Genomic DNA, 13347 nt, shown 5'->3' on the forward strand with positions numbered 1-13347 from the left:
AAAGTCGTCCCTTCCGTAAGCCCTGGGGACAGGGGATCTGGTGGGACTTGGGTCACCTGGCCCTTCGAGGGGGTGTCGGGTTCATGAACCTCAGGGTGGGGGATCTGGCGGGCAACAGGTTGCCTAGCCCTGGTCTCGGGGCCCACCTACCAGGTGGGTGTGTCAGGTCTGTGAGCCCAAGAGTGGGGGATTCCGGTGAGGTTTGGACTGCCTGGTCTGGGTCCTTGGACTCATCTGCAAGAACATGTCCTCCTTAGTGAAAAAGATATAGCAGTGGACACAGGCCCTGTTGTAAAAGCAGAATATGGCAGTTCATTTGGTGTCATAGAAGAAGGAGGGGCCCGGCGCAGTGCTCCGGTGGCGAAAGTCCTCACCTTGAACGCATCAGGATCCCATATGGGTGCAGGTGCAGGGTTCTGGGCCATCCTCAACTACTTTCCCAGACCACATGCAGGGAGCTGGATGGGAAGTGGAGCCACCGGGATATGAACTGACACCCATATGGGATCTCAGTGCATACAAAGTGAGAGGGCTTTAGCCACTAGGCTACCACACTTGGCCCAACAAATTCTTTTTAGAACATTTGTGCACCTCTGATAAGATCCTTTGTTCCTTTTTACAGTTCATTTCTTTTCCCACCTTTAGGGTTTTGTTTTTGTTTTTGTTTTTGAGAATCACTAACCAACTTCCTTTCTCCGTGAGTTTAACTTTAGTGAACATTTCAAACAGGACCAGATGATAGGTGGCCTCATGTCTGCCTGCTTAGCACACTATTCTGGTTTATCCATGACATAGCATGTCATTCAATACCTTGTTTTATCTGCTGAAAATCAGAATGATTTTCTACCATGCCTGGGAGAATCACATTGTACAATAATATTAATAATGCCTAATTGAAATTACTTATTATAGCATCCATATTTTCTGGCCACAGAAATGTTCGTTTGCACCGACGAATGGAAATTTCACAACAGCTTCCTGTGATAGCATGACATTCAGCGATCAGAAGTTGAGGCGCATGGAGGACCACTCGCTGAGCAAGCAGGTGCTGGACTGAGGACTCCTTAACCAAAGCCAAAACCTCTTTGCATTCTGACATAAACAAGGGTACTTGCATTTCATACCCCGCCCCTGTGTGCATAGGTGTCCTGACCCCATCATTGTCTCCAACCTGCAGCTGCCCAGCTCTGAGAACCACCAAGTCCATTGGGAAAGACAGGGTGACCTCAGGACCCAGCTGCATTGTCTCAGGCTCCTGATGTCCCAAGGCTGTGGACTGGGCACTGTGCTGGTGTTGCTCCAGGCCCAGCAATCTGGGCAGGGTCTTTCCCCTCCCTGTCTTTACCTTGTGTGATGAAAAAGGAACAATATAGAAAATAAACCTGCTCAGGGATCGAAACCTCCTACTGTTAGTTTTTCATTTGAGCTTATGACAGAGCATTTTCACAGTAATACTCCATCCTCCTAAATGACTACCTCTGGGTGCTGTAGGGGCCCTCCCACACAAGAAGCACCTGCTCACACAGATGGAAGCACCACTCCAAAGTCAACCTACTTCCAAAAAAATCAAACTGTTACTTGAAGTGGGAAGTCACGTTTTGGATTTTGCCCCAGCCTCTGGCTCCACATGTACCACAGCCGGTCTGCCAGAGGTAGTCACTTTCAAACCCGTGTTCTCACTGTGACTATGTTCATTGCATTAGTCATTGTGAACACAGTGACAAGCTATATACTGAGCCGCACCCAAGTCACCCCGCTCGGTCACAAGCCAGTGCTTCACTCCACCAGGGAAGCCCAGGGAGACCAGGAAGAAGCTCCTGGCTTCGAACTGGCTCAGCTCCGGCCATTGTCCATTTGGGGAGTGATTGGAGAATCTGTCTCTCCTTCTCTCTCTCTAAACCTGCCTCTCACATAAAGATAAATAAATCTTTAAAAGAAAGAAAAGACCCAGGATCCTGCCCAGTGGACATCTTGTTGGTAACACTTTTCGGGGTATGGGCAACGCCATCAGACATTGCCCATCAGTGTCACTCACTGTTGGCTCCAAATGTCACTTGGAATTGGTGGGGCAGAACAACAGTTGTCACGCAGGTGCGATATTTCTGAAATCTCAGTGTTTACCCACATTTTGGGTGCACAGCAATTCAACAAACTGTCAAAAAGACACCAAAAAAATGAAACCTTTGAAGGTGCTTAGCACAGCATTTGCCACAGATGGGGTGGGCACTATGAAACCTTCATGCACGCGGGAGCTGGTTGGATGGCTGTCCTACGGGAGAAGCCAGTGCTTGTGACGCCAGCTTTCCTAATCCCAGGACTCTGCCCAGGGCAGTGCTGGTTGGGGAATTAGAACCCCCTGCAGCACCCTGGACCACAACTTCCTCTGGGCTGTTGCCACCTTGGCACACTCAACTGGGTGAACCAGACCCAGGAAGCCAGGTGATCCGGGGTGGGGTTTGCAGCGACAGGTCGCGAGGGCATGCCTGCTCTACCACATCCATCCGTGCTTTGGGCATCAGCTCATCCAGCCTCTGACCGTCTCATTGCTAGACTTGCTGGTGCAGTGGGGAAAAAAATGCCAGGAAGACCTAGGAAGAGGGTGGCTTTTTTTTTTTCCTTCTTAAAAGCCAGCAAAGCCAGGCACAGGAAGCCCCCCAGCAGGCTGCCTTCCTCGGATTTAGCAGCAGCTGTGACCCTCCCACCCCCAGCACCTCGCTGGCCCTTCTCCCCCTGCACTCGCACTTGCCTCATTTAAAGAGTGAGGTAACCAACCCACAGAGCAGGGGAGTCCTCCGGTTGGACAACCCCTTCTTCCTGCCTCCCCGCATCTCCCAACTCCCACCAACACCAGGGCACACCTTCCAGGTCCTGCCTTCTGGCCACCCACCCTCAACCAGCCCAATCGCATCTCTCCCCACTCTGCACCTGTTCTTGCCCTGGTTCTTATCTTGGCCCTTGGGGTGATCATTTACTACTAGGGGTTCTCCTTCCTAGGTGTGCAAGCCCACACATGCACATCCTTTGAGACTGCCAAGGCCACTTGAGGGTAATAAGTTCCCTGTATCCAAACCAAGTGGTACCCAGTAGCCCATGGCACATGTGGGCTAACATCAGTCAGGGGAAAGCTGGGGGACTGTGGACAGAGAAGGCCAGCTTCACTTGCAGCCCCTAGCCCCTCTACCACCCTCCTCCCTCCACCTCTGCAGCTAAGTGGCTCGGTGGTGCTGCTTCATAAATCCCCCTCCCCCTGATTCCCAGGCCATATTCACCCCAGCAGTGGTGACAGGTTGATGGCTCCTCTAACAGGCCCCTTTCCTCTGTGGGGTGGAGGTGGGGGTCCTGCCTGTATGGAGCCTGGAGGAGAGACCACCAGCAGGGCCGGAAACCTGGACAGAGAACGACTCTGGCTGCCGCTGCCTTTTTGTTGCTAGAACAGATGCTGTTTTCTGCCACTGCAAGCTTCAGACCCTCACTCCTCTGCATGTCCCCAAGGCAGTAAAGAGCCAGGACATGCACTCCAGTTCTGGGATGAGCTTCTATCAGTAGAACCACTATTCATGACATCGGGCTTCCCAGCAGCTGAAACGGAATCCCCAGAGCAGTGGCTATACACTCAGTACAAGTGCCACCCACCTCCCCTGCCCGGGGACTTCACAGCAGGCAGCAAAGGGGTGGGTTTCAGAGCTACTGGCTCAGGACCCAGCCTCAGCTCCTGGCTGCAGACTACTTTTTTTTTTTTTAAAGATTTATTTATTTTTTATTGGAAAGGCCGATATACAGAGAGAAGCAGAGACAGAGAGAAATATCTTCCATCTGATGATTCACTCCCCAACTGACCACAATGGCCGGTGCTGCACCAATCTGAAATCAGGAGCCAGGAGCTTCCTCTAGGTCTCCCACGTGGATGAGGGTCCCAAGGCATTGGGCCATCCTCAACTGCTTTCCAGGCTGCAAGCAGGGAGCTGGATGGGAAGTGGAGCAGCCAGGACATGAACCAGCAGCTACATGGGATGTAAGTGCTTACAGATGGAGGATTAGCCCATTGAGCCATCATGCTAGCCTTGGGGCTGACTTTCAACAAGGCAGTTAATACTTAGGACACCTGAATCCTTGTATTGGAGTTCCTGGATTTGAGTCCAGCTCCACTTCCAATGCCAGCTCTCTAGTAACATGCACCCAGGGAGGCAGTAGGTGGGGCTCGGCTCTACCTGCATCGCTGCCACCCATGTGTGAGACTCGGATAGCATTCCGGGATCAAGGCTCAAGACCTGACTATTGCAGGCATCTAAATGGAGGACATTTCTATCTCTCCATCTCTCTATTTCAATAAAAGTAATATAGTAAATATATTTTAAAGAGGCAGCAGAGATTAACTGAAAATACAGAGCCTGGATTCTATGCCTGGATCCAACCCTAGTACCATCTCTGAGCACAGAGTGACTGCTTCACCTGTCGGGTGTCTCTGTTCCCCAGATGATCATACAAATTGTCTGTAGAGTTGCTGGGCAGATTATAGAAGTTAACATTCAGAAAGAAATTAACACACTGTATGTACCCAGTCAGTGGAGTATTTTTTTTCTCTCTGATACCTAAAGTTTAATGTCTGAAAACGATGACTCTCAGATGGGCCCAGGTGATAAAATTATGTGTAATCAACCCTCCTTCCTTTGTGCTGTGTGTGGGCATATATTCTATAAAGAAAATTTAAAGAAAAGGAGAAAAGAATCAGATTGAGATGGCTGGGTTATAATTGAGTTCCTATTTTAAAACTTACTTTAGGGACGGCTGATTTTTTTGAAAGATTTATTTATTTTTATTGGAAAGGCAGATATACAGAGAGGAGGACAGACAGAGAGGAAGATCTTCCGTCCATTGGTTCACTCCTCAAGCGGCCGCAACGGCTGGAGCTGAGCCAATCCAAAGCCAGAAGCCAGGAGTTTCTTCCGAGTCTCCCACGTGGGTGCAGGGTCCCAAGGCTTTGGGCCGTCCTCTGCTGCTTTCCCAGGCCATAGGCAGGGAGCTGGAAGGGAAGTGGAGCAGTGGGATAAGAACCAGAGCCCATATGGGATCCTGGCACTTGCAAAGTGAGGGTTTAGCCACTGAGCCATCATGCCAGACCCCTCCTACCCTGGCTCCCATCTTTTGCCTGATCCAGCCTGGTTATTGCAGGTCTGTGGGAGCGTCAACCAGCAGATGGGAAATGCGTATGTGTGCCTGTGTGTGTCTGTGTCTGTGTGTGTGCATGTATCTTTGTCTTTCTAATTTTAAAACAAAGAAATATAAAATAATCTCAAAAAATATTTTCCAAAGCATGGGAACCAGAGCAGGGGACAGGCCTGATGGGGTTTATTGGGAGTCACCCCAACTAGTCTGCAGCTCCCACTGGTTTATGTGACTAAGCGTGTGTTGAGTAAGACCAGGCTGGGTTGCAACACCCATTAGTTTGCACAGAGGACGGAACTGGAGACAGAACTGACCCAGCAATTCCAATCAACAGTGTGTGTGTGTGTATAAGCTGATTGGGGCAACAGACTGTGCTGGGCCCTGTATCAGCAAGAATTAGGTCTGAAATCACATCAGATGAGGTTTTTCTGGGGAGTCACCCCCAACTGAACTGCTGAACTCAGAGCTTCAACCATGGAGAAAATGGCAGAGTCCATGGTCTAACCGTGGAATGTATGTGTCCGAGCTGGGCCTCCTCGGTGGCTTAGACAAACAGTAGCGAGCATGACCAGTTGCACGTGGAGGATACGACGGTGCATTAGAACCTTCAGAGAATACTTGGTATCACAACAGAGGATGGAGTACAGAACAAATCAATTACCTACCCCAGCCAAGAGTTGGAAGTGAAAATCTAGACAAATGGAGACTCTAAGGTGGACTATGTCCATCAGTGGATTCTGGAGAGATTCCATTGTGCTTGGAGTGGCAAGATAGGCAGCAATTCAGAACTGTTGAACTATGAAAACCACTTGCGCAGGACCCTCGGAGCAGGCCCCACACCGGGGACCCTGGCAGGGTTAGGAGGCTGGATGTGGCTTTTCCCCTTATCTCCCCCCCGTCCCCAGATACAAGAAGGAAAACAGAGAATGTAATAACAATGGTCTGTGAGACCACTTTCCTCTAACCCTTGACCCTTTACACCCTAGTCAACTATATAACAATTATCAACAGGATAAAAATATAGAGAAAAAATTTTTTCCAGGGGGCCAGCACGGTGGCACCATGGGTAAGCCTCCACCTGCGGTGACAGCATCCCATATGAGTGCCGCCAGCTCAAGTCCCAACTGTTCCACTTCAGATCTGGGCTCCCTGCTAGAAAAGCAGTGAAAGACGGTTCAAGTGCTTGGACTCCTGTACCCATGTAGGAGACTCAGAAAAAGCTCCCGCTACCCATCTTCAAACAGGTACAGCTGCAGCCATTGTAGCCGTGTGGGGAGTGAACCAGCAGGTGGAAAATCTCTCTGTCTTTCCTTCTTTCTATGTAACCATGCCTTCCATATAACAATAAATCTTTTAATAGTTATTTTCATGCACCCTATAAGAACAATGCCATGTGTTCTGTAAATTATGCCAAATTCTTACTTATGTAGCCCTAACAGATTCTAGAAAACCTGGATGACAGGAGATTGCTGAGTCAGATTGTCCGGGTCTGAGAGTAAGGGATATGAGATGGGTGCACAGATGTGGGACCACTCTGTACCTTACTGCATCCCTGGGACTGCCTCCCACCCCTGGAGTTGACAGGGCGGCTCTCCGCTCGCCAAGGATGTCATTCAACAGCTCACTTGCACAGACACCTGGTCATTTTCCATTTCCAGGTCAAGTATGCCAAGGACAGGAGCTTTGCTTTAGCCAAAACTGCAGAAACCGATAAGGCTGAATACCCCTCACCCAGCATTAATCCTAGATAGGTACACACACATACGCACACACACATTTAACCAACACTCAGCGTGTCTAAAGGTTTACATTGTACACTCTGCAAGCTCTGTGCTTATGTAAGCTCTGTGCTTATGTATGGTGTTGCAGTGGAGGTTCAGGACAGCTCCAGGAAGCAGTCTGTGATTCTTGCTGTCTGGGGACAGCCAGGGAAGGAGGGCGTGTACCTCCTCACACCCCACTGCGTCCCCCAAACCTTGCAAAGATTACCTTGGTAAAGCACTCCACTGTGCTCCAGAAAGCCTGACTAGCACTGGTGATCCTCAACTGGGGACCACTGTGCCACCCCAATGACATCTGGCAATGAGACATGTGTGGGTGTCACCCCTGCTAGGTAGTAGAGGAGGGAGATGCTGCACCAGGCCCTGCGATGCACACAACGGCCTCCACAGTGATGTAGGAGGGTCTGGTCTGTAATACGGGTCGCGCTTGGGTTCAGAACTCCTGGCCTGGAGCCAGGGCCTCTGCTGTGGAGGAAGCCAGCGTTGCTTTGAGCTCCTGCAGCAAGGAGCAGACGGAGAGTGGAGCGAATCCTTGCTTAGGCCTCAAACCAAGAATGGGGAGGGCAAGCTCCAGAACACAAAACCCTGGCATCTGAAAAGATTAAATAAAAGCCAGGATTCCCAGCCCCTCCGGGCTACAGAGCCCTGCCCCTCATATCCTATTTCCCTTCCCGCACTCCCTGGCTCTTGGAGCACATTTGGAAAGTCAGCTTGCAGTCTCCACTGTCCAGCCCTCCAAGGCTTGGCCAGCTCTGCTTCCTGCCCAGGGTCAGGGTCTTCTCCACAGCCTGCCTCCCTTGGAGAGGAGCTGCCCAATCCTGCCTTCCCACCAACTGTAAGTTGTCCTTCCCCAACTCCCTCTGCCCCTCCTTCTCTTCCTAATTAAACCACATCCAGGGTGTTGGGAGGGAGGGGACAGGAGTCTACAGGTTTCTGCACTGTAGGTTCTGGCCTCATAGTGTGTGTGTGTGTGTGTGTGTGAGGTGTGATCATTAAACCCCACAGGGGTGGTGGCAGTGAGACTGTTTTTCTTGTTGCTGTTAACCTGGGAGCCAGCTCCTTCTTGTTGATCAGACTTGCTTTAATTCAGCTTGGTCAAGTTCCAAGGGTTGAGGTGGAGATTAAAGGCAACTGAAGAATCCAATTAGCTGCCCAGTCTTCTTTAAGCCAAAAACTCAGGTCACAAACTAGATCAAAGTGAAATGATTTCTCGACAGCTCCGTTCATTAAGGGGAGGGAAGGAGCTCACACCGCTGTTTGGGCTCATTACTGGGACTGGCATTTTAAATACAGTATCTCCTCCAAAATTACATGTTGCAGAGGTCAGAGGGAGAAACCCAGATTATCTTACACCAAGTCTCTGGTTAATAGAAACCAGAAAGTCCAACGAAGGAGCAGACAGATTCTAGGAAAAGATCGAAACAGGCTCTGGTTTTCCTGGGCAGAAAAAAAACCCAATCTGGAAACTGCACTTGGCAATGGCCACTCCCAGCCCAAGAAACCTTCCTGTAGGGGATCCAGGAAGCAAGGTCTTCCACTTGGCCCTGGAGTCCTTCAAACACACTCTCAGCCCTCCCTTGCCTAAAGGCGGTTGGGAGAAAACAAAAACCTACCTGGCAACCCAGCTCAGCCTGGCCATTGCTGCAGCTCCTAAGCAACCTTAGGGGAAAAAAAGAAAATCCACTTGCCATTTCTGGACTTGGGGTTCCAACCAGAATCATTTCCAGCAGGAAGAGGCTCCCCTGAACCCTCCTGGATTTCTGTGTGCCCTTTTGAGAGGATCGGGATACTCCCAGAATAGGACACAGAATTCCCTAATGGGATTCACTCCCCACAGGGAGGATTGGATACAAGGTTGGTGTGAGAGTGTTTAAAAACCCCTGGTTTCCAAAGAGAGAGAAAGGAAAATTGAGAGTTGTCAGGACACAGGGCTGCCCTCACTGGGAAATGCTGATCTGAACTTAGCCAGGAAATCTGCACATACTATGATTTTCTCCACTTATCCCCTTCTACTGGTGGAATTTGCACAGCCTTGAGGCTAGAAGTCTGGAAACGCTAAGCAGTTCAGACCACAAGCTTGGGTGATGCTGAATGTAGCTCAAGTTCATGTTCACAGGCTTGAAGTTATAGATGGAAGGAGGGGGGTGGTCTCTGAAATCAGACCCCCCCCCAAGGCTAGGGGAATCTTTGCGTGAAGTTATTCAAGACATAGGATTCATTTAGGGGGTGCAGCCACCCAGCCTCTCCCCCCACACTAACGCTTTCCATCTGGAGTTGGAGGCTGTGTCCTCAAAGGGGGAAATTAAGGGCACATATGCCCTATGGTAGCAGGGTCTTAGCCACAGAGGGGAAACGTCACCCCTAGGAATATGTTGTGGATCCCGCACTTGGAACAGGAGCTCATCTAGCCCGCCGAGGTTTGCTTGGGATTCTGTCCTTCTGGCAGTTCTTCCACAACCCGTCTGTTCTCCAAGCGCTGGGGCCAACGCAGAATCGAAAGGGCGAAAGGGCTGGGGAAGTGCTCCCTGAAGCTCACACCTCGCAGCCAAGGCCCAGGGCAGTGGTTTTATTTAAAACCCCCAGGTCCCTAGCGGAAGGAAGGTTACATTCAGACAGCCCTGGGGCAGACATCACCTCTCAGCCTATCTCACCAGAGTCTCGCTCACCACCACCACCACCCCACCCCCCCGCCTTGGGGTCGCAGAGGTGCCTCCGATTGGCACCAGGGATGAGCGCACTCCTTCCTGTATCACACGGGATGGCCTTGTGACTTTTTTTCCTAAAATTCAGGGCTGAAATTGAAATGTGGGGAGGCAAAGAGGAGAAGGAGGTGGCTGTCAGCTTGCACATGCACACACACATCTTGGTCCTTCCCAGGGCCACTCTCTCGCGCCACGCGGGCGGGGCCCCAAAGTACATGTCCGGGGAGGAAAGTGCCAGCCCCAGACCTTACAAGGCTCCGGGACGGCGCTGGCTCACGCCTGTGCCATTGAGGGCGGGCGTGGAGGGGTTGACCTGCCCAGGGCGCCACCGTGCCGGCCGGGGCCGGAGGTGGAGGCGGGGGTTCCCCCCAACCCAGCTGTTCTCCTGGCCCGCAGCACCCGAGAACCGAAATAGCAAGTTCACCCCGGGCCAGGTTTGCTAGTGCTGGTCCCAGCACCCCACTCAGAAGCGCCTCGGATCGCAGCTCACGGGCCCACGGCCTGAGCTTAACTGATTGCCATTCGGAGTCAGATCTGCGGCTCCAGAGAAAGGGCGGTCTGATTGGGAGGGTGCGGAACTGCAGGGAACAGTCCTGAGCAGAGGGAGTGCCCGGCCCTGCCCAAGGCGCAGCCCGCCCGCAGCCAGCCGCAAAGGCTCCACACCACCAGCCCCAGCCACCACCCAGGCCCGGGTAAACCAGCCCGCTCGGCCCTCCAGGGCGGCGGACACTGCAGGTCCACGTAGGCTGCTCCAGCACACCCCTAAACTTGGCGTACAAGCCGGGTGATGGACACTTCGAACAATCCGGGAAAGGAAAAAAAAAATTTAACACCCCGCCAGTTCGCTCGCGAGTCATTTTCAGAGATGCCTTGGGGCCGCTACAGTGGGAGCCAAGGACTGGTTGGGACTGTAGGGCCTAATTGTCTCCAGACTCGCCTGCCCGCACCCCCAGCCGGGGGTGGTAGCGGCGAAAGCGCCTAATGCATTTAGTTGCACACGTTACACATCTTGAACGCATAATTACAGGCTGCAGACAGGCTGGACAATAAAATATCTCGGCTCGATATTTTTGGAAGCCTTTTGCAACTGTGCCTGGAACCAAGAGTTGCCATGTCCTCGCATAACGGCAGCCCCCGCCCCTAACCTCAGAACATCCCCCCTGCCCAGCCCACACCCGTGCCGCCTCGCCGCTGTTTCGAGAAGCCGAGAAGCCGGCTGGGTAAGGGGTCGGGGGCGATCGGAAGGAGGGTGCGGCCGCCTGGTATGGTTAGATGGAGCGACGGGGTCGCAGCGGTGAACGTGCCTTGGAGAATACGACTGGAATAAGAGGAAAATGGGTCTTACTGCCCTGGGTTATGCTGCGCGTTGTCATCCTACGCGAAGGGCGCAAGTGGCACCCTTCTCGGGATGTCCCTGCCTCTCACCAGCGGGTCCTAGATTGCTGTCGCCCCAAGGAAGCCCCAGGACCGGGTGGAGCACCCCGCGGTGGCTCTGCTGTTGGGGGGAGCCCTGGGACCCTGTGGCTCGCCTTGAATCTCCATTGTTGCGTCTGTAAAATAGAGATGATTATTGTAACCTCGGGACCAACTTCCCAAGTCGTTAGGAGGAAGCACTTAAAACTTTTTTTTTTATTGCAGTATAACTTACATATGAGCAAGCATACACATGCGAAGCATCCAGATCACTCCGTTTTTAATGTTTGTGCACACGGAATGGAAGTGCGACCAAGAACAAGATGTCCCTTGTTCCCAGCTCCTCCCGAGCTGGCTGAGTGTGGGCCGGGGGTGACCACGTTACAAGTGCCCAGGTCAAACCCCAGAGGGACATAGCCAGGGACAGGAAGTGGAGGGGCTTTGTTCCTGCTGGTGCAGACCTACAGAATTTGGGGGGTGGGCAAAAAACCCAGTTGTAAATTGTTCTAAGAGGATTGAGTTATCTTGCTGTGAACTGTTGGGGATGCCTGGAATGTTTGACCCTAAGATACACAGGGTGCCCCATTTTCTGGAGAGCTTAGGACCAAGTGTCCTTTCAAACAATGGGAAATACAGAATTGAGGGCTCCTCCTTTAGCCTGCATCCCCCGCCCCAGTTCTTTGCAAAGGAAAGTCATGGTTACCAACGTCTTTGTTTCCAGACAGGACTGGTGTGTGCGTGTAAGCACGTGTGTGAGGTGTGTGCGTGTGTGTGTTAAGTACCAGAAGAATCTTCCCAAGGTAGCCCAGCTTTTTGTGGTCCTCCTGAATCCCAAGCTGGACCATCTGCCCTGACAGGTGTATTGGCTCAGAAAGCTGTGTTCAGACCCGGTGACTCAGCTGGGGTTGAAATTGCAGCTAATCTGACGTGGCCTGGCACCAGGGAAAAGCTGCCACCGACCCACTGTTCCTGGCAACTTTCAAAACACTGGGCTCACCCCGTCGCCCTCCCCCACCCCTCCTCTGCCTCCTAGGCCCTCAGAGCCGCGCTGAGGTCGGTCATCAAGGCGCTGACCGTGACTTTGGGCCTTCCTCCTGTTCTCCACAGTCGGAAGGGAAATTGGAAGTGCCTCCCGGAATTTTTAACTATTCTGTCTAGTAGCTATAAAAACTCTTGCTCGGGGGTCATTAGCCCACCCTGGGTGTGTGCCTCCGAGCCCATTTCCTCGGTTCTCTTTGGAGCTCCATGGGGTGGCCCCAGGCCTGGGCAGAGGCAGGAGGGCGGGCACGGTGGGGGCCTAGGGCTGTGTCCAGGCCCACCACCCCTCCTCCTGTCCCCAGACCTTGGACCCTCCAGTGTCCGCCTGGAGACGTCTGAGGAAACGCGTTTACCACCTGGGCGACCTTGACTGCAGCCACTGCAGCCGATTAAAGTTTAATCCGAGGTGTGTGCTTGGCCCTGCCATGTTATTTAAACACATCAAAGGTCGTAAAAAGATTCCAATGGCGTGAGCCGGTCCGACGCGGGCCTGCGGGGAGCCGGCATTGGATTCTGGTGGATTTCCAGAGAGCCAAGGTTTTGGAGCGCCAGGCAGGGAAAGGGGGTGAGGGGCGTCTGTAAGAAAGGTTTGCTTTCGCCGCCCACCATCGGACTTCAAAAGGCCGTGGAGCCAGGGCGGTGGGCGCAGACGGAGTCCCGCTATTCCGATTAATGGGAAGACATCTAGTGGGAAGAGGTCGCAATTGCAGCGACGTTCCGCCCGCACCCCGAGCCAGAGCCGGTCCCCTGCAGGCGCTTGCGCTACCGCGCAGCCCTGGCCTCCCCTTCTGCAACCCCCCTGCTCCCCTGGAAGCCTCCAAGGCTCCTGGCCGTGGGGAAACCGAAACAGCAGCGTGTCCTTCTTTCCTTAGGCTCCTGATACGGCAGCAGGAGGAAAGCGGAGCCCCAGAGCGCCCACACGTAGGTTAGCTTAGGGGATTGTGTAGGGCGCTGGGCAAGGGTCGACGACTAGAGAAGCCAAGTGAGGCGGCCTGGGGTCCGCGGGTTCCGCAGGCTAGGCCTTCGCCTTATGAACCCTCAGGCCAGGCTTTATCCTTCTTCCCATCCGGAATATTTTTTGGAGGATCGGGTGTGCATCCGAATGAGGATTCCGCCGCCCTCCCTGTGCTCTGCAGGCAAAGGCGCAGGCCTCCCCGCGTGCCTCCTTCCAGAAGCCACCTGCCGCGGCCCCGGTGGCTGGCTTCGCTGGCCTCAAGCTGCGTTCCCCCTCCTAGCTCACCCCTTACAGT

This window comes from Ochotona princeps, chromosome 20 (genome assembly GCF_030435755.1).
Source record: "Ochotona princeps isolate mOchPri1 chromosome 20, mOchPri1.hap1, whole genome shotgun sequence".
Classification (NCBI taxonomy): domain Eukaryota; kingdom Metazoa; phylum Chordata; class Mammalia; order Lagomorpha; family Ochotonidae; genus Ochotona; species Ochotona princeps.